Consider the following 21,572-nt stretch of genomic DNA (forward strand, 5'->3'; position numbering starts at 1 on the left):
CACTCCCATAGTCATTGCAGCACTGTTCACAATAGCCAAGGTGTGGAAACAACCTAAGTGTCCGTTGACAGATGAATGGATAAAAAAGTGTGATAAATAAATCTATATGTATATTGATATGTGATCAATACATATAGATGATTGATAGATTAGATGATAGATGATAGATAGATAGATAGATGGATGGATGATAGATAGATTGGACCCAGTGCCACTTCCTCGTGGCCTCCAATGTTAGGGACCAGCCCCCACCATCCGTTCCCTGTAGTCGCACCCATGCCAGGCGTGCCACTCACACGGACAGGTAGGAGATGGGGGTTAGAGCAATGGGGAGCTGAGGAATGCTGCTCTTTGATGGGGAAGCATGTCCCCCACTCCTTGGACGGTGGCAAGAAAGCAGCATCCCTCCTGTGAGGCTGAGCTTGGGCTCCTGATCAGATGATGACATCTGCGGCTCTCCCCGCTGGCCCACATCCGCCCTCCATGCGTCCTCTGTGTCAGCGGGGTGTGCTAATCACACAGAGACTGAAACATCGGTAGGTTGGCCTTGGCCAAAATTAAAGCCAGAGAAGTCTTTTTTTTTTTTTTAATTTTTATTTATTTATGATTGTCACAGAGAGAGAGAGAGAGGCAGAGACACAGGCAGAGGGAGAAGCAGGCTCCATGCACCGGGAGCCCGACGTGGGATTCGATCCCGGGTCTCCAGGATCGCGCCCTGGGCCAAAGGCAGGCGCCAAACCGCTGCGCCACCCAGGGATCCCCAGAGAAGTCTTTTGATTTTGAAAATCCCAACCTGCAGATGTAATGCAGACCGATCACATGTGGGCCATAAACATGCTCAGAGGAGGGAAGACTAGAAAGTCCACGGGTAGCGGGATCGTGGGTTATAGTTTTCTTCCTTCCACGTGTTTTATGGTTCAGTTTCCCAAAGTTTCATCCTGGTCATTACCTTCATCACTTTAGGGGTGATGAGTCTGCGTCTGTGGCCTGAACTGCAACACCGCAGGTCTCCTTATTCCTCACCCCATTTTATTCTGATCAAAGAAGCACAAAGGCTCAAAGAGGCTTAGTGGCTTGTCCAGGTCCCACGGCTGGGGGTGGCAGGGGCTGGGGATGCGCCCGAGGCTGAGCGCTCCACCCGCCTCCGGGTGCCCTGCTCCAAGCTGGGAACACAGCCCCCCCGCGCTGGGCTGACCCCCCTCCAGAAGGGAGGAGGAGCGTGAAATTGTACAAAGTTCGACTTGTGAAGCTTCAAAATCTTAATTTCACACTTGTAAGTTCCTTGGAAACAGCAGGCTCTTTTGGAACCCAGGAGGCACGAAAGCAAATGCCTTTGGCAATGCCCTGTGTTTCCTGTGACGCGGTTTTCCAGATGGACCCGGGCCGTGCAGTCAAAGTAGAGCAGCTCGGAGAACACCAAGGAGCCTAGGTGACAGGATGCAGCCCCTCCAGGCTCGAAACTACCTTCCTTCCTTCCTTCCTTCCTTCCTTCCTTCCTTCCTTCCTTCCTTCCTTCCTTCCTCCTCTTTTCTTTTCTTTTCTTCTCTTTTTTTCTTTTCTTTTCTTTCCTTTTCTTTTTTCTTTCCTTTTCTTTTCTTCTCTTCTCTTTTTTCTTTTCTTTGTTCTTTTCTTCTTTTCTTTTCTTTTCTTTTCTTTTCTTTTCTTTTCTTTTCTTTTCTTTTCTTTTCTTTCTTTCTCCTTTTTTAGGAGCATATAAAACAAAAACAAATTGCAACAGGACTTCTGTTCTCCAGATGTCAAGTCTACTATTTTCCTCTCAGCCCCTTGGGCGTTGGGGGGGGAGACTGGCAGCTCTGGTCTCAGCTCGTCCAGCCACCCACTGTGCGAGGCCGTGGTAGGATGTGCTCAGTGCTGTTGGTGAAATGGTTAACTTTTTTTTTTTTTTTTTTTTTAAGATTTGATGTATTTGAGAGAGAAAGAGCAGGGGGAGGGACAGAGGGAAAGGGAGAAGCAGGCCCCCCACTGAGCAGGGCACCTGACTCTGGGCTCGACCCCAGGACCCCGAGATCATGACCCATGACGGAGCCACCCAGGTGCCCCTACAGTGCACGTTTTCAATCCCGGGCCTACCTGCCCCCTCCTCCCACCGAGCCCACCTGCACACACACACACACACACACACACACACACACACACACACGGCTCTTGCCGAGGCACTTTGCGCATTGGCCACCATCAGAGGGTCGGCGATCGCCCCTTACGCCTTGTGTCCAGAGCACTGAGACCTGCTGGTGAGAGGGCCGCGCAACCCAAGGCACAGGAGCCCACGGGTCTCTCCCATCCCGCCCGAAGGTATCCTCTTGGCTGCATCTCCAGGGCCGGCGGCCTCCTCGGTCTCAGCTAAAGAGGCAGGGGACACAGAAGTTTTGTGTCCTGCCTGGGGTTTAAGATGCAACAAAGTAAAAAAATAAAAATAAAAATAAATTAAAAAATAAGATGTAACAAAGTATACCACCTGACAATCCCGTTCCCTGGGAAAGTGGGGAGGGAATACCGTCCTCTCCGTCCCCCCGCCCCATTACTCTGGGCTGCTGAACCCCTCTGGGAATCCAGGAATAGTGTTGCTTCTAGACCCACTACCCTCCCCAAATCCAGGGTGGGGGGCTTGGTGGCGGGCGGGGGGCGGTGCTAATTGATGTCTGGGCAAAGATGCCCATATTTTTTAAACTGCCACCCCGTTCTTTCTCTGAAATCCCTGTCTCCTCTCACTTGCTGCAAAGAATGGGTTTCCCAACACAGGCATTGCCTCCCGGACAAAGATGTTCCCTAAGGTCCCAAACAGCTCTCCCGCTTTGCCCCACAAATCCACCAGCCTGTGACACCAGCTTCATTTATTTGCTCATCAAGCTTGCTCCATCCGTGTGTGAAAATGTTTGCACTAGTCTTTTTTTTTTTCTTTCTTAAGATTTTATTTATTGTGATGCCTGGGTGGCTCAGTGGTTGAGCATCTGCCTTCGGCTCAGGTCGTGATCCTGGGGTCCTGGGATGGATCCTGCTTCAGGCTCCCCACGGGGGAGATGTCTCTGCATCTCTCTCTGTGTCTCTCGTGAATAAATAAAATCTTTACAGAATAAATAAAATAAAATAATAAATCTTGTAAAAAAAAAAGAATTTTAAAAATTAATGCAAGGGTACCTGGATGGCTTGGTCTGTACACCATGCAACTCTTTTTTTCTTTTGAGCATGGGACTCTGAATCTCAGGGTTGAAAGTTCAAGCCCCACATTGGGCCTGGAGCCTACTTAAAAAAAAAATGCATATAAAGTGCAAGGTTCCCAGCACATAGTAAATGTTCAGTAAAAGGCAGCTCTTGTGTTCCGTCCAGCACTTCCCAAACTTCACTCATTCACAGGCCACTGTCACAATTTTTGTCTTGCCTGGGTAACCCTCTACTGGAGTTTATGTAATACTGGTTACTAAATAACTCGCCCTTTTTATTTAGCATCATCCTAAAAAGTGATACCTGGGAAATAATTGATGTCATGTACTAACATTTTTTTACACATTAAAATTAATACATAACTACCAAAAATCTAAAACTCTTGTTTTAGGTACTGCCATGGTATGTCTACCACCAGTGGGAAATACTGGTCTAATCCAACTTCAGCTCAGGAAACAGACTCAGAAAGGCTCAGTGGATTTTCCAAGGTCACACAGGGAATTGTTGGAAAAGCCAGAAATAGAGGAATTCAAGTCTCTTAACTAGGGCAGGACTCTGTATCCACATCAAAGGGATGATTTTGCAGAGTTCTTAAAACACACTGGGGGGGGCGCCTGGCTGGACGGTAGACCATGCAACTCTTGATCTCAGGGTTGTGAGATCAAGTCCCATGTCGTGCGTACAGCTTGCTTAAATTAAAAAAAAAAAAAAATTTTTTTTGAAATGTACTGGAAAAGGAACATTCTTTTGTTAGTCTGATGTCAGCAAATTGGAAATAACTTTTATATGTCAAACTGGCTACGAAGTCAATCTCCATTCAGCATTAAGCAGAAGAGGACGTGCAAAGGGCAGGTTCACCTCACTGCATCCCTCCCTGCTCCCTCCCTGCTGCTGGCTCACAGGACGGGAGGCCCCGGGACACGGGGCGGTGGGCCTGCCGGCAGCTGGTGACGCTGCAGATGGGGGTCTGCGTGGGGCAAGAGAGCTAAGGGACGAGCCCAGGGTCAGGCAGGCTGGGGTCTGACGCTCGCCGCTCCAGGCTTGTCCTCCCGTCAATCACTTTGCCCCCCTGAACCTTGCTCCCCTCTGTGTAATGCCCTCACAGGGTTCCTGGGAAAGTTAGGCGCCATCTAGAGACAGTGCCTCGGGCAGCAGGGGTCGCCTTTTTTTTTTTTTTTTTTTTTTTTTAGCAAGGGAAAGAGGGGGGTTGGTGGAGGGGCAGAGGGAGAGAAAGAGAACCTGAAGCAGGCCGCATGCCCAGCACGGCTCCATCTCAGGCCCTGAGAGCATGAGCTGAGCGGAAATCTACAGTCAGGCTCAGGGGTGACTTTTATTTTTACTTCGATGTGCATTTTTCTAGACTGAATAATCATATGCAATGAAATACAACTAGATTTTAAGCTGCAGGTTTAAAAGAGTAGGGTATAGAAAACCTGCCACGGGGGCCCCGAGGGCTCAGCGGTGGAGCATCTGCCTTGGGCTCAGGGCGTAACCCTGGGGTCCTGGGATCGAGTCCCGCATCGGCCTCCTGAAGGGAGCCTGCTTCTCCCTCTGCAGGATCAGGTGTCCCTGCCTCTCTCTCTGTGTCTCTCATGAATAAATAAATAAAATCTTTGTTAAAAAAAAACAAAATAATAATAAACAAACAAACAAACAGGGCAGCCCAGGGGGCTCAGCGGTTTAGTGCCGCCTTCAGCCCAGGGCCTGACCCCAGGGTCCCGGGATCTAGTCCCACATCGGGCATGGAGCCTGCTTCTCCCTCTGCCTGTGTGTGTGTGTGTGTATGTCTCTCATGAATAAATAAATAAAACAGGAAGAAAGAAAGAAAGAAAGAAAGAAGAAAGAAAGAAAGAAAGAAAGAAAGAAAGAAAGAAAGAAAGAAAGAAAGAAAGAAAGAAAGAAAAGAAAGAAAGAGAGAAAGAAAAGCGAGCAACGTGTCACTGACCCTAAGAGGCGAAGCACAGGTGGCCTGGAGCCTTTGGGGACCCACGACAGTGTCTGTCCCGGAGTCGCCCAGCGCTGAGGCTCCGGGAGGAGCGCGGAACCCCAGGGATCTTGGGGTGACCTGGAGGCCCCACGACAGGAGCAGCAGGAGCAGCATGGCTCTTCGCAGGGGAGGCCCCCGCGCCCCGGGCCGGGCCATGGTCCCCCCGCGGAGGACGAGGGCCCACGGAGGGGCCCTGCTCCCACAGACACGGGGTACTCCAGGCCGGGTGGCTCCAGTGTCGCTGCGAGTAGCGGGGACGTCCCTGGCTGGAAGTGCTAAGGGGCTGCTTCCTTCTTTGCAAGGGTGGTTAATTTTTTTTTATTTTAAGATTTTCTGTATTTATTCATGAGAGACCCAGAGAGAGAGAGAAAGAGAGAGAGAGAGGCAGAGGGAGCAGGAGGCTCCATGCAGGGAGCCGGATGGGGGAGTCAATCCTGGGACCCCAGGGTCATGCCCTGGGCCCAAGGCAGGAGCTAAACCGCTGAGCCACCCGGGCTGCCCTATTTTTTTTTTTTTTTTAAGATTTTCTGAATTTAAAAAAAAAAAAAAAAAAGATTTTCTGTATTTATTCATGAAAGACCCAGGCAGAGGAAGAAGCAGGCTTCCTGCAGGGCGCCCGACTCGGGACTCGAACCCGGGACCTGGGGTCTCGGCCTGGGCCCAAGGCAGACGCTCCACCGCTGAGCCCCCCAGTCTCCCCGCCTAGATGCCATTATTACAAGTGGTCCCTTCCCCCCAACACTGAGAATCGTGCTCTGCTTCACCGCGAGGAGTGCGCGTCCTTGGAAGCAGCTGGAAACCATGACTCCAATCAGTCACGAACCCTGCTCACAAATGCAAAGTTAAGTTTATTTATTATTATTATCATTATTTTCAGTAATGTCTCTCCCGGTCGTGGGGCTCCAACTCACGACCCCGAGAGCAAGAGTCCCAAGCTCTTCTGAGCAGCCGGCCAGGGGCTTCCGAATGTAAATTTCATCACGAGAGAAGCGCAGGGCCCCTTGCAGCCCTCACAGGACGCTGCGGCGCTCAGCGGGCTGGGGACCCCAGTCCCCCCATTCTGCGGAACAAACCAAGGCCCAGCGGGGCTGACCGAGGCCACCAGCTGCCTGGGCCGCGCAGGCCCGTCGCCCCTGAGCCCGGAGAGGCTCCCCGGCCGGTCTCGGTGACCTGGGGCCCCGCGGTGAATGTTCCAGAGCCCCCGGGGCAGAGCCGGGCAGCGGGGAGCCCCGAGTCACCGGGTCAGCCGGGCCCTCGCCCACGGAGCCCCGGACACTTGCAGGTGAAGGACCTCGGCCGCAGGTGAGCTGTGCCCCCGAGGCCGGCGCCGGGGCTGCGGGAGGGGAGGAGCGGGGAGCCCCGCCTCGGCTGCGCTCCCAGGCCCGGAGGCCTGCAGGCTGCGGCCAGCGGGCCCGGTCGGCCCTTTGGGTTCCCATCCGAGTTTGCTCACAAGAGCCCTTTATTTCCCATCAGGCACATTTCTCCTGAGTTAAATGAGGGGTGGAGGGCAGCCCGGGGCTCAGTGGTTGAGCACCAGCCTTGGGCCCAGGGCATGACCCTAGAGACCCGGGTTCGAGTCCCGCATCGGGCTCCCTGTGTCGGGCCTGCTTCTCCCTCTGCCTGTGTCTCTGCCTCTCTGTGTGTCTCTCATGAATAAATAAATAAAATCTTTAAAACAAATAAATAAAATAAATGAAAGGTGCAGACGACAGAGCCCTGCAGCTTCTATTACAGGACAGCCCAGTGGGTCGAACTTTCTGGAATAGATGGAACATTAACTCCAGCATTATTTTGACTAGTTATAAATATCGAAGACATATGTTTGCAGTTCAGATTCTTCCTAAAAGGACGCAAGGACTTTGAAGCTTTAGTCCGCAGCTCCCAAATCTTTCTTTTCTAAAAAAATTTTTTTTTAATTTTTTCTTATTTATTCATAGAGACAGAGAGAGGCAGAGACACAGGCAGAGGGAGAAGCAGGCTGCATGCAGGGAGCCTGATGTGGGACTCGATCCCGGGTCTCCAGGATCACACCCTGGGCTGCAGGCGGCGCTAAACCGCTGAGCCACCGGGGCTGCCCCCCCAAATCTTTCTTGAGAAGCGATGGAAAATGTGTTTGGGCTTGGGGGTGGGGGGGTGCTGGAAGGAGGATGGTGGGGGTGCTCGGGTGCAGGGCACGCCGGGGAAAGCCAGGGCTTCTACTAGCTTCCAGGCATGGGCACATATAGGTTCCGTGTCCCCACCGTAATGTCACAGCACTTGCCACACTGTGAGCATTGCCTCTCGTACCCGTTCCTCCCACTGAGGGCTGAGCCTGAGTCTCAACAAGCCCTGGGGTGAAGGAGGCACTAGCATTTTCTGCATGGATTTAAGAATGTGCACAAGCATTTCTTCCGGCCGGCCGCAGGTTAGCTGCATAACGTTGAAGGACACAACCAGTGGAATTGCTACCTTTTGCAAGATTGAAATCATGGCAGGTCCAGAAACTGATGCCCAATTCCATTTCACTGGCATCAAAAAATATTTCAACTCTTATACTCTCACAGGTTGAATGAATTGTCTATTGGCCACATATGGAGGAAATTGTTTTGATGATTTTATACTTCAAATTAAGGTCTTAAAAAAACACCAGTTGTGAAAGCAACATAAATGGACTTTAACTTGGACCTCATCTGTTAAATTCCCATGCTTGGAGAAGCTAATGTCAACTCATCATGTGATACTCAATTTGTACAATAAATTATGAACGTGGAAAAAAAAAGAATGTGCACAAGCATGAGAAGTAAGTCTCTGCAAATTAGTTGAGTTTGACTCTCAAGCCTCTGGCTTCCAGGTCACCTTTGTTTTTGTTGTTGTTATTAAGATTTTATTTATTCATGAGACACACAGAGAGAGGCAGAGACACAGGCAGAGGGAGAAGCAGGCTCCATGCAGGGAGCCCGATGTGGGACTCGATCCCGGGACCCCAGGATCATGCCTTGAGCCAAAGGCAGATGCTCAACCGCTAAGCCCCCCAGGTGTCCCCCTAGGTCACACTTGGATGCTGTTTTGGAAGCCAGGTCTCTGACACTGTCCTGTAGGTTTAATCAAGGCATCAGCACAGAAGACATTTTAATGACAAGGAGGATATAGACTGCTTTATCCTTGGCTAGAATAAAAACTGTGAATAGATCCCCACTCTAAATTTTCCTGCAGGGTCCTTCTTACCTGGATAAAACTACTTTGATCATTTTTTTTAAAGATTTTATTTATTTATTCACGAGAGACACAGAGAGAGGCAGAGACACAGGCAGAGGGAGAAGCAGGCTCCATGCAGGAGGCCAACACGGGACTCGATCCCGGGACCCCAGGATCATGCCCTGGGTGGAAGGCGACGCTCAACCACTGAGCCACCCGGGCTGCCCAAGATAAAACTACTTTAATGGGTAAAGTTATCTCATGCTCAGGCGCCTTCAGACCTTCATAACGTAACGGACTCCATTCCTAGACCAGTTCTGTGAGGATTCTGTTTGCCGGTAAACAGAGTTGCAGAATTTCTCCTGTATGTGCTGTAAATGTGGCTGGAAAAGCTCTGTTAAAGGTGTTTATCCTGGAAAATGGCTTGGAAGTTCCTCAAAAAATTAAACAATTACCACATGACCCAGCAATTCTATTCCTAGGACTGGAACCAACCCAATGTCTATCAACCCACAAGTGGATAAACACAAGGTGGCCCTTCCAGGCAAGGGAATATTAGTCAACAATAAAGAAAGAATGGAATTCTGATATGTGCCACCACCTGCGGGGTGAAAGAAGCCAGACACAAGAGGCCGCAGATTGTAGGATTCCGTTTATAGGAAATGTCTGGCGGGGGGAGGGGGGATGTCCTGAGAAGGCAAATCCATAGAAAATAGATCTGTGGTTGGCAGGGGCTAGAGGAAGAAGGAAATGGGGAGGGACTGCTAACAGGTAAGGGATTTGTTCCTGGGGCGATGGAATGTTCTGGAATTTGATCGTGGTTACACAACATGATGAATATACTGAAAAAGACTGAATTTTACTCTTCACCGTGGTGAATTGTACATTATGTGACTTTTTACCTCAATTGAAACATTATATATATATATATAATATGCATATTATATATACTTTTATACATATATTATATATATATTATATATAATATGTATATATACATATATTGAATGTGTGTATATATATATACAATGTTTCTCAATTCAAACATTATATATACAACATACATATTATATATATATAAATATTTCTAGTAGCCTAATCTGTCTCTGTGGAATACATTCACCAACATATCATGTTTAGATTTCAGTGAAGGCCAAGACAGCCGGGTTTAAGTGGCCCCACACACTGCTGTGAACCAGTGGGCCTTGGGGGATCCCCGGGTGGCTCAGCGGTTTAGTGTCGCCTTCAGCCCACAGCCTGATCCTGGAGTCCCAGGTTCGAGTCCCGCACCGGGCTCCCTGCATGGAGCCTGCTGCTCCCTCTGCCTGGGTCTCTGCCTCTCTCGGTCTCTGGGTATCTCATGAATAAATAAATAAAATATTTTTTAAAAAAGAGAAAGAAAGAAAAGAACCGGTGGGCCTCACACAGACAGGTCCGGTACCCGGGGTCCCAGCCGCCTTTGGCTGGGGGCCGGTTTGCTCCGGGCGCCGTGAGCCGACCAGGCACCGTGGCCCTCTCTTCCAGGGGGCAGATACGTCTGTCACTCTCGCTGCCGAGACCTGGTGCACCTGGACTGTGCGCGGAGTGGGGAGCTGCCGAGCTGCGGGGCGGCCCGCGAAGTGAGACCGTCGAGCCGCAAGGACCCCCAGGTAGGCTCTGCGGGTGTCGCTCTGGGCGGGCCGGGCCCAGCTCGGGCCTCCCCACCCCTGGGTCGCCGGTGGCCGCACGGCCCCAGCCCGCCGCCACGCTCTTCTCCTCCTCCTTTCCTCGGGCCCGGCCAGCACGAGCTTGACTGCGTGGCCTGGGATTTTAGAAGCAACAGGGTAGAATGTTCTGAGAGTTCTTCTAACAGACTGGGGATAAGATCTGAGGCTCCGGGTGCACAGCTGCTCGTCCACGTTCTCTGAATGTGCTCCTGCTGCCAGGCGCGCTCACTGCCATGAGCATGGGCCGGCAATGCGGACGTGCGTGTGTGTGCACGCGTGTGTGTGTGTGGGGGGGGGGGGGGGATCTCTGATCAAGAGGCTCAGCAGGGAGGCCCTGCAGGGGCAAACTCCAGTTGTTCCATCAAAGCAAGGACCTGGGGCTCCCGGGGGTGGGGGGCTCAGGGGTTGAGCATCTGCCTTTGGCTCAGGTCATGACCCTGGGGTCCTGGGATCGAGTCCCACGTCGGGCTTCCTGCATGGAGCCTGCTTCTCCCTGTGCCTGGGTCTCTGCCTCTGCCTGTATGTCTCTCATGAATAAATAAATTAAAAATATATATATAAAAAAAAAAACCCAAAGCAAGGACCTCTAGCAAGGAGGTCGTGATCTGCTTCCCAGCAGATCCTCCGCACTGTCCTCCCTGCCTCGCTGAGATTCTCCAAGGGTGGGGGGGCGACAGGCCGTGACGCCGGCTCCCCTGCAACCTCAACTATTTCTAGCATCTTCTCTCCTGACACATGGAGGGTTTTCTTTGAAAGACGGGGTATATTTGTTAGTCTGTCTGTCTGTCTCACCATAAGGTTGAGGACGCTTGCTGAGGATGTTTGCTGCCCCCCCCCCCCCCCAGTTTCTGTTAGCTCGTTGCTGGCCCTGAACAGGATTACAAGAATTAGGCGGCACCCCTCCAGCTTTCCTACATGAGCAGCGCTGTTGTTCAATTTGGGGCCACTGAGGCTGACTCCCCATGAGCCCCCCCGCCCCCCCGACCGGCGCTGAGTACAAAAGACCAGAACCAAGGTCTGGCTCCTGGTTTCCCCCTAACGGACTCGTGATCGGAACAGTTAAGAGCTGTTGGGAGGACTTGGTTCAGCGTGTGCGGCTCCCATCTGCTGAATTCCCGTTCGGCTTAATTATACGTGGCAGGAGCACAGGGCACGAGTGGGGAATCTGGAGGGGCCACGACTGGCACACCGACGGCTTCATTATGGGCAGTGACCCACGTGAACTTTACCACTGGAGCCGACTGGGGTTCCTGTAAAACTAACCCCACAGTGTGCCTTCATCTTAGGAGGAAGAGCTTGGGTTAGGGATCACTTTGCAATTTAATAGGATGACTTGGGAGTCAAGTCATCCTATTATTATGTATTATGTATGTATGTATTATGTATGTATGTAAAATAGTATTATGTTAATACTATTTTAAGAAAGTATTAACATTAAAAATAAGAAAGAAACAAAGAGGGAGCAAAGAGGCTAATAGCGGTGTGATGAGGAGCTCTGGGGAGGAGGAACAGAAGCTTGTTGGCCTCAGAAAAAAATTTCTGAGTTCAAGTGCAAGCTTTCAACAAATGCTTTAGGAAGTTGCTGAGAAGATACCTGCACTTCCAGGGCTTAAACACTTCACATTCCTTCCTTGTATAGAGTCTTTTACTTGTATGGATTTTTTTTTTTTTTAAATAACACCGAGCTGTCTCTAAAAGCTTTAGAAAATGATAATTTGATACTTATTTTAGTTCAGTCATTTTGAGATTGTAGAACATTAAGCTGTAGCAGTTGACATTTGGGGGAGTCCCAGATTTGGTTTTGCAGGATGGAGCCACACAGAACATGGTGACAACAGCCTTCCCAACAGGCTGCGTATAAAATCCCTCTGTATCACAGTAGGAATAGGGAAATAGGGAATGCCACACTAGCAGATCATTTCCTGTATGTACATCTCGGGGATAATGATCCGTGCTTGTCCAGGGTGATGAGAATCGTCTTAGAGCTTGAATATTTGTTTTTCCATGAGGCATACCCCAAGACGTGGCGCGTGCTCTCAATGGTCCACCTAATCAAGCTCCTCTGGTGAATTGGGATGTGATACTTAGATTTTTCCCCTACTGGCTTTACACGTACAAAATGATCAATGCAGTCGTTCCAAAGTCATCCACAGGATTCTGAGTGTTGGCAATGTCTCCAGCCTCAGGAGGTGTGTGTCAGCCGATTGTGCGACAAGATCTCTCGGTCTAACCATAATCCCCAACGCGGTTCGTGTTGGCCACTGATAGTTGGAGAGACTTCAGGATGGTTTCAGTTCAGGGAAGACCCTGGAAAAGAATGATTCGAGCCGAATCTCCTAGAAGCCATAGAATTTGGCCAAAGAGGCAAGAAAATAATTTGCTCTTATTTTCCTGTGGCCTTCTGATACGGTGAGGACCTTGAAAGATTGTTGAAAAGCACTTTTCAACTCTAAACCATATTTTAAAACCTATGTAGTTACTTGTCAACCTCAGATTTTGATGAAGCCTTGTGTTCAGTTTTTGCATTCAATACCATGAAGACTTTGCAAATTGGTTTTATATTCCATATAGTTGGGATGCTGGGGTGGCTCAGGGTTAAGCGTCTGCCTTCTGCCCAGGGCATGATCCTGGGGACCCAGGATCGAGTCCCACGTCAGGCTCCCTGCATGGAGCCTGCTTCTCCCTCGGCCTGTGTCTCTGCCTCTCTCGCTCTCTCTCTCTCTGTCTCATGAATAAATAAATAAAATCTTGGGATCCCTGGGTGGCGCAGCGGTTTAGCGCCTGCCTTTGGCCCAGGGCGCGATCCTGGAGACCCCGGATCGAATCCCACATCAGGCTCCCGGTGCATGGAGCCTGCTTCTCCCTCTGCCTGTGTCTCTGCCTCTCTCTCTCTCTCTCTCTCTCTCTGTGACTATCATAAATAAATAAAAATTAAAAAATAAATAAATAAAATAAAATAAAATCTTAAAAAAAAAGAAAAGAAAAAAAAAAGAAAGAAAATCTTTAAAAAAAAATACTCCATATGGTTTTGTGATTATGAAAGTAATACATGATGATTTGGGAGAATGTAAAAAATTTTAAGAAAGTATTAACATAAAAAAAAAAAGAAAGTATTAACATAAAAAAAGAAAGAAACAAAGAAAACAGGGCGCCTGGGTGGCTCGGTCAGTAGAGTGTGTGACTTTTGATCTCTGGGTTGTGAGTTCAATCCCCATGTTGGATGTGGAGCCCACAAACCCAGAAGTAATCCCTGTGTATTTCAGTATCTTTCCTCTTTTTAAGTGTCTATTGTCTATATATATTTCTTATAAAATTAGGAGCATTAGACAGATATAGATATATCTTCACTCTTCATTACAATGTGATCATTTTCTTGAAGATTCAATATTTCATCTTATTCATGTTTTGTAATTGATTTAATGACTTTATTTTACTGAAGAAGAATAGCAATAGTTGCTTCTTACTACTACCAAAAAAAGCTGCAATAACATATTTGTATGAAAATCTTTTTGCATGTTTCCATTTATTTCCTTAATACAGATTCCCAAAGGAGAATTATCTGGTCAAGTGCTTTCATGAATCTTCATACAAATTGCCAGATTCTTTTTTTTTTTTTTAATTTTTATTTATTTATGATAGTCACACAGAGAGAGAGAGAGAGAGAGGCAGAGACACAGGCAGAGGGAGAAGCAGGCTCCATGCACCAGGAGCCCGATGTGGGATTCGATCCCGGGTCTCCAGGATCGCGCCCTGGGCCAAAGGCAGGCGCCAAACCGCTGCACTACCCAGAGATCCCCAAATTGCCAGATTCTTTAACAGAAAGTTTCTATCGGTTTGCACCCTCATCAGCCCTTCCTTTTTTTTTTAAATATTTTTTTAAAGATTTTATTTATTTATTCATAGAGGTACAGAGAGAGAATGAGAGGCAGAGACACAGGCAGAGGGAGAAGCAGGCTCCATGCAGAGAGCCCGACGTGGGACTTGATCCAGGGTCTCCAGGATCACGCCCCGGGCTGCAGGCAGCACTAAACCGCTGCGCCACCAGGGCTGCCCTCATCAGCCCTTCCTAACCAGGCTTATCCCACTATAAATTCACCTATAGTCTCCTGCATAATGTATTCCATTAAAATTTTTTTTTTTTTTTGGCAGGGCGTGGGTGGCTCAATCAGTTAAGCACCTGACTCTTGATTTCGGCTCAGGTCAAGATCTCAGGGTCCTGGGATGGAGCCCTGTGATCAAGCCCCACCTCAGGCTCCCTGCTCAGTATGGGGAGTAGGCTTCTTCAACTCCCCCTGCCTCCCCTCAACCCCACACTCATGTTCTCTCTCAAATAAATAAACGAAATATAAAAATTTTTTATTTTTTAGAAAATTTTAAAAGATTTTATTTATTTATTCATGAGAGACACACAGGGAGAGGCAGAGACACAAGCAGAGGGGGAAGCAGGCTCCCTGCAGGGAGCCCAATGTGGGACTTGATCCCAAGACCCTGGGACCATGACCTGAGCCAAAGGCAAATGCTCAACCACTAAGCCACCCAGGTGGCCCTAAAACTTTTTAAATTTTTTAAAAGATTTTTATGTATTTATTCATGAGAGACAGAGAGAGAGAGAGAGAGAGAGGCAGAGACACAGGCAGAGGGAGAAGCAGGCTCCATGCCGGGGACTCGATCCCAGGTCTCCAGGATCAGGCCCTGGGCTGAAGGCAGGCGCTAAACCACCAAGCCATCCAGGGATCCCCCCACAAAGTCATTCTTAAGTTGTCGTGTGTTTGTTTCCTTGGTTTAGCACTTGACATACCCAGATTTTTAATTTCTCCCCATAGAGCAGCAATTAATAGCTTTGACCCTATGAAATTGCCACCTTCATGGGTCACAGGTGGCTGACCAGCAGCTAATTTCTCGGGGCTCAAACTCAAATGTGCGGAACTCCTCTTCATCACTATCGTTAATGGTAATGTTCGGTGCTGGGAACCCGGGTAGTGTGGCTTCGGCCCCGCTCCTCTTGCGGGGTGCACACTGGTGGTCGGTGGGGGCCCCCGCCTGCTCTGCGGGCCACGGAGAGGGAGAGGGAGGGCAGCTATGCCAGCAGAGGGTGCTCTAGCATCGAGTGCTGTGTGTTTGCACGGTTGCCAGATTCCAATGGAAAACACTAAATATAGGATCACTGCTAGCATTTAATGTGCATTTATGGACAGAGCTAAGGTGTAGGGGGGCGTCTGGGGGGGCTCAGTGCTTGAGCGTCCCGCTTTGGCTCAGGTCATGACCCCAGGGTCCCGGGATCAAGTCCCACATGGGGCTCCCTACATGGAGCCTGCTTCTCCCTCTGCCTGTGTCTCTGCCTCTCTCTGTGTTCTCTCATGAATATATAAATAAAATCTTAAAAAAAGAGAACTAAGGTATAAACATATTATTGTTTTTATTGTTGACATTGATTAAACTTCCATGTACTTACCACGCATTATTTCATTCCACACTTACCATAATTCTGTCAGCAAGATACTATTATTTTTATTTTCACAGATGGGAAGGCCAAAGCTTGCAGAGGCTAAATGGTTTTACAAATGAGAAAAATAAAACAGATTTTATCTACAGGCTCAACCCTCTACTAAAGCTTTCTCTCCTTCCCTCCCTCTTTTTTCTCTTCTCCCACTGGCAAGTCAAGGAGATCTAGCCTTGCTTAAAAAGAAGGGGATCCCCGGGTGGCTCAGCAGTTTAGCACCTGCCTTTGGCCCAGGGCGCGATCCTGGAGTCCCAGGATCGAGTCCCTCATCGGGCTCCCTGCATGGAGCCTGCTTCCCCCTCTGCCTGTGTCTCTGCCTCTCTCTCTCTCTCTGTGTGTCTCATGAATAAATAAATAAAATTAAAAAAAAAAAAAAAAAGCAAAAGAGCTGAAGCTTATTCCATTGAGCCTGCAAACTTTCCAGCCCTGCCTGCCCGCTGCTAAAGCAGTATGGCAACCACCCCCCGCCGTGCCTGGTCCCACACATTTCTCAGGCTCCTGCTTCTATGACTCCTTTCCTCCAAGCTTGCCTGAGATGGCTTATTTGATCTTGGTTTCACCCTTATTCACATCCCAAGGGGTGGAGGGCAGACAGGAGGAAAATGTTAGGATTCTCCATAACCCCTCAAAGATGGCGGCTCTACGTATTCCCCAGCGCTTCACAGGAGGTGCCCAGACCACCTGCCCACTGTGACCCAGCAGGATCCAAGGCATACCTCCCCACTGGCTGGCCGGCCCTGGTTAAGTCATTTAACCTCATCCATCACGTTTATGCAACATGGAACTATCTCATTCTTGAGATTTTTGTGGAGATTCAATCAGCACGTGGGAGTGGTAGCGAACCCTAATTGAATAGCTCTCTGGCAGGCCCTGGATTGTACTTTTCTCTATGAATAAATAAAGAAATTTTTTAAAAATTTTATTTATTTATTCATGAGATACACAGAGAGAGGCAGAGACACAGGCAGAGGGAGAAGCAGGCTCCATGCAGGGAGCCCGATGTGGGACTCGATCCCAGGTCTCCAGGATCAGGCCCTGAGCTGAAGGCAGCGCTAAGCCGCTGAGCCACCCAGGCTGCCCCGGTTATACTAGGTTCAGTCACTAACTGAAGAGAAGAGGTGAAGTCATTTTGTGGAGTACAGCTGAGCAGTAAATAGGAAGCAAACTACCATATGTCTAAGGGCTTCTGGGGTGCAGGGCTACTGCACAGTGGGGTGGGCCAGAGTGGCTGTGTGGCCCTGGCCCTCGACAGTATTTGTGAAAATTGTGCTGCTGATAAAGTACTGCTAAGACATTTGCAATTTTTGCTAAGAATTATAATAAAGTACGTGCTTCGGGGTAATCTGCTATTTGGGGTCAAGAAACGTTTGATGCTTGAGGTGCCTGGCTGACCCGGTCAGTAGAGCATGCAACGCTTGGTCTCAGGGTCATTAGCCCTGAGACCTCAGCCCCACATTGGGTGTAGAGCTTACTTGAGAGAGAGAGAGAGAGAGAGAGAAAGAGAGAAAGAGACAGACAGACTGACACCTGATGGTCAATCAAGGCCACAGAGGCACCACATCTCAGAGACAGGACCTTGGGCGTCAGTCACCTGACCTCCTTCCCAGTCAGGCTTACAACCTGAAACAGATGACCATCCGGTCTCCACGTAAACCTTTCCCCTGAAGGGGAGCTTACTAATTCAGGAAGCAGTGCCCAGCGTGGTTAGGGCTACAGATTCCTTGATACTGCGTAGAATATATGTCTCCCTGCAATTTCAGCCCAGTGGCCCAATCCCTGATCCAAGGAACAAAACTCAACCTCTTCTTCATCTCTGTTCACACACTTGACCACCTCCCTCTTCTCAGAGTCACTGTTCCTCTTAAAATATAAGGAAAACAGGGGCGCCTGGCTCGCTGGGTCAATGGAGCATGAGACTCTTGATCTCGGGGATGTAAGTTTGAGCCCTATGTTGGGTGTAGAAGTTACTTAAAAATAACATCTTAAAAAAAATAGATGGATGGAAACAGAATTTAGAGTCAGTGTTGTCAGAATTTCCACCAGAGGAATATGCTGGAAACTCTTCATAAGTGCAGAACTCCAGCAAACATGCAACAAGAAACAAGCAGGTTCCAGGAGAGATGGTGACCAAGTGAGCTTTAAGAGGAGTCAGTGAGCTGGCAATTCCTGTGGGACCACCCTTAGGAGATGCCTGGCCCGGCTTCTGGCTCAGTTCAGCCCATGGGATTCGACAAATACGTATTCCATCTGCGTCTATGGAGGGCCAGGGTGATTTCGACACAGCCCTGTCCTCAAGGAGTCATGACCCGGGGAGCGATCTTATCTAAGGTAGCCGGCTCCGTCCCTCTCTATCACGGCACCCTGCTTTACTGTCTTCAGGTGCCTCATTCTAGAAATATTCATTGAATGCCAAACCTGTGATCAGAATAGACAAAAATCCCCGCCTTCGTGGAGCTTACTTTCTGGTGGGAGAACACAGGCCGTAAACGATAAATAAAATATATCATTAAGTTACACAGCGTAGTAGCTGCTGATACGTGCTTTGGAAAAGGAAAAGAAGTAGAAAAAGAATAAGGGAATCTGGGTGGTGGTTCTCAAATGCTTTAGTGTGGTCTAGCTAGATGTCACTGAACAGGTGACATCTGGGAAAGACCTGAAGGTGAGGCCTGAGCCCTGCAGGTAGCCGGGCAGGAGTGTTCTGGAAGATGGACCGGCGGGTGCGCAGGCCCAGGCCTGGTGTGCCTGGCCTGTTGGAGGCCAGTGTGGCCGGAGCAGAGCGAGTGGGAAGGAGGAAAATAAGGGGAGAGGAATGGGGGATGGCGGGGGGATCTGTGGCCCACTAAACAGATCTTGGCTTTTATTCTGAGTGACATGGAGAACGATCACATGGTTTTGGATAGAAAATGGCATGTTCTAAGTTTTCTTTCCTTTTTTTTAAAGATTTAAATATTTATTTGAGGTGGGGAGGGGCAGAGGGAAAGAATCTTAATCAGAATCTCTGCTGAGGGGTCCCTGGGTGGCTCAGTTGGTTAAGTGTCTGCCTTCAGCTCAGGTCATGATCCCAAGGGTCCTGGGATCGAGCCCCGAGTCGGGCACGCTGATCAGAGGGGAATCTGTTTCTTCCTCTCCGTCTCCTTCTGCCACCCCACCCCTCACTCGTGCTTTCTCTCTCTCTCTCACATGAATAAACTTTTTTTTTTTTTTTTAATCTTAAAGAAGTCTCCATTGTAAAGTAGCAGGGAGCCCAACTTAGGGCTCCATCCTTGAGCGGAAGGCAGACACTTAACCAGCTGAGCCACCCAGGCGCCCCTGTGCACAGCTTTTTTATATGCGAATCATGTCTCAATACAGTAGTTTAAAAAAAAAATTAAAAGGATAGAAACAAACAACAAAGTTGTTCATTACAGGAGCCAAGGTCCGGCAAGAATGGCCTGTAATGGTCCCCTCCTTGCTCAGTGGTGGGCTGGGAGCAGCCTGTAGGAAGAGCGGCTTCCCTTCCAGAGTTGGGTGGACAGGGGATGTCAGCAGCGTGGCCTGACCCTGACCCTGACGCTAACCCTGACCCTGACCCTGACCCCAACCCTGACCCCAGCCCTAACCCTGACCATGACCATGACCCTGACCCTGACCCTAGCCCTTAAACCTAACCCTGACCCTAATCCTCACCCTAACCCTAACCTGGTCACGCGGGCTCCCACAGCAGGAGATGTGAAGGGCGCGTTTTCCTGGCCATCACAACCTCCTGCCAGGGCCCCGGAGGCTGCTTACATCGCTACCGTGTATATGCCTCGTGAGTCACATAAGGATCTAACCTCAGAGATGATTTCATTTAATGTCTTCATTTTAAAGATGAAGAGAGACAGACGCAGAATTTTTTTTTTAAGATTTTACTTTTTGGGCACTCCGGTGGCTCAGCGGTTTAGCGTGGCCTTTGGCCAAGGGTGTGATCCTGGAGACCCGGGATCGAATCCTACGTCGGGCTCCCTGTGTGTGTGTCTCTGTCTCTGTCTCTCTGTCTCTCATGAATAAATAAATAAAATCTTTATTTTTAAAAAATCTTATTTATTTATTCATGAGAGAGAGAGAGAGAGAGAAGCAGAGACACAGGCAGAGGGAGAAGCAGGCTTTATGCAGGGAGCCCGACTCAGGACTCGATCCCGGGTCTCCAGGATCACACCCTGGGCTGAAGGTGGCACTAAACCGCTGAGCCACCCGGGGTTGCCCAAATAAAATCTTTAAAAAAAAAACAACAGATCAGAGATTTTATTTTTTTTATCTTTATTTTTTTTAGATCAGAGATTTTATTTTTTTTAATATTTTATTTATTTATTCATGAAAGACACAGAGTGAGAGAGAGAGAGAGAGAGAGGCAGAGACACAGGCAGAGGGAGAAGCAGGCTCCATGCAGGGAGTCTGATGTGGGACTCGATCCCAGGTTCTCCAGGATCATGCCCTGGACCGAAGGCAGGCCCTAAACTGCTGAGCCACTCAGGGATCCCCTAGATCAGAGATTTTTTTTAAATTTTTATTTATTTATGATAGTCACACAGAGAGAGAGAGAGAGAGAGAGAGAGGCAGAGACACAGGCAGAGGGAGAAGCAGGCTCCATGCAGGGAGCCCGATATGGGATTCGATCCCGGGTCTCCAGGATCGCGCCCCGGGCCAAAGGCAGGCGCCAAACCGCTGCGCCACCCAGGGATCCCCTAGATCAGAGATTTTATTTTTTTTTTTTTTTTTTTTTTTTTTTTTTTCAGAGATTTTAAATAACTTTCCCAAGGTAGCACATTTCGCCTTCCTGGCCCTGGGATTAGAGGGGGGTCCTGGCACCCTGCATAGTGACGAGCAAAACTGCTCCTCGGAGGCAGTGAAGTCCAGGCAGGACCACTCAACAGCCCGCTGACACCGCAGCCAGAATCATATGCACGTGTGACCCTGCGGAACGCACTCACATAACCTTGGGAGCACCTCTAACACCAGATGCCCCTCGGAGCCTCCCCCATTCCTGCTCCAGGGAGTGCTCTGCATCTTGGTAGCATTTATCTTGCTTATAGAACCTCCTTAGACATCTTGGGGAGGAGGACCATTCTAGACAATTCTATGATAGTTCAACTTCCCTTTTTTTTTCCCATTTATTCTATGCAGAATGGTAAGTTTTTGTTTCTTCAGTTTCTTCTTGGATATCTTTTTCTTCTGTGCAACCTCCTCTTCTGGTTTAGGAACAATCTGCTCTTTTTCAGTAAGGATCATCTCGATGTGGCAGGGAGAGCTCATGTGTGGCTTAACCCGGCCATGAGCCCTGTAGGTTCTGCGTCGCATCTTGGGGGTTTGTTCACCTGGATGTGCTCAGTGGCCAGAGAATCCTCATCTAAACCCTTAAGTTCAGCATTACTCTCCGCATTTTTAAGCATATGCAGTAAAAATGAGCACTCTTCATGGGCCACCGACCCTGTGTCCAGCCCCACTGTTTGGCCTGCGCACACCTACCAACTCCACCACTGTAGCGACGGAATGGCACACGCTGCCTCTGCAAAGTGACATCTTTCAGATACTTGGTGGCTTTTCGGATATTCACACCCTTGATGGCCTGGGCAGTTTCACGTGTGTTCTTAAAGTGAACACGGAGATTTGAACCTCTCAACTTGCATGATTTTGTAGGGTTTTCTGGGTCCAGCGAGTAGCAAACCATCTCCGGAGGTCACCTCAGGCCGCTCGGGGGAAGAGAGCCTGTGTTACCTTTCTCATGTCGCTTGCCGTCCTCTAACTTTATTTCTTATCTCCCCCACCTAGAATGTCCGTTTCTCTCTCTCTCTACCCCCCCTTTTTTTTTCTCCCCCCTTTTTTTTAAGATTTTATTTTTAAGTATTCCCTACACCCAATCTGGGGCTCCAACTAACAACCCCAAGATCAAGAGTCCCATGCTCTACCCACTGAGCCAGCCAGGTGCCCCTAGAATGTCCGTTTCCTCAGAGAAGTGGCGGCATCTGGTGAGTTCAGGGCTGCGTCCCTAACACCCGTCTACCCCAGC

General features: G+C 49.1%; 2 pseudogenes; one reads left to right on the forward strand and one right to left on the reverse strand.

Annotated features, from left to right (window-relative positions):
* The first annotated feature begins 7,426 nt into the window (after nt 1-7,426).
* On the forward strand, nt 7,427-7,922 carry LOC144322944 (ATP synthase F(0) complex subunit k, mitochondrial pseudogene; annotated as a pseudogene).
* A 12,710-nt stretch (nt 7,923-20,632) lies between these two features.
* LOC144323158 (large ribosomal subunit protein uL22 pseudogene) lies at nt 20,633-21,262 on the reverse strand (annotated as a pseudogene).
* Between the last annotated feature and the right edge of the window lie 310 nt (nt 21,263-21,572).

This window comes from Canis aureus, chromosome 11, assembly GCF_053574225.1.
Source record: "Canis aureus isolate CA01 chromosome 11, VMU_Caureus_v.1.0, whole genome shotgun sequence".
NCBI lineage: Eukaryota > Metazoa > Chordata > Mammalia > Carnivora > Canidae > Canis > Canis aureus.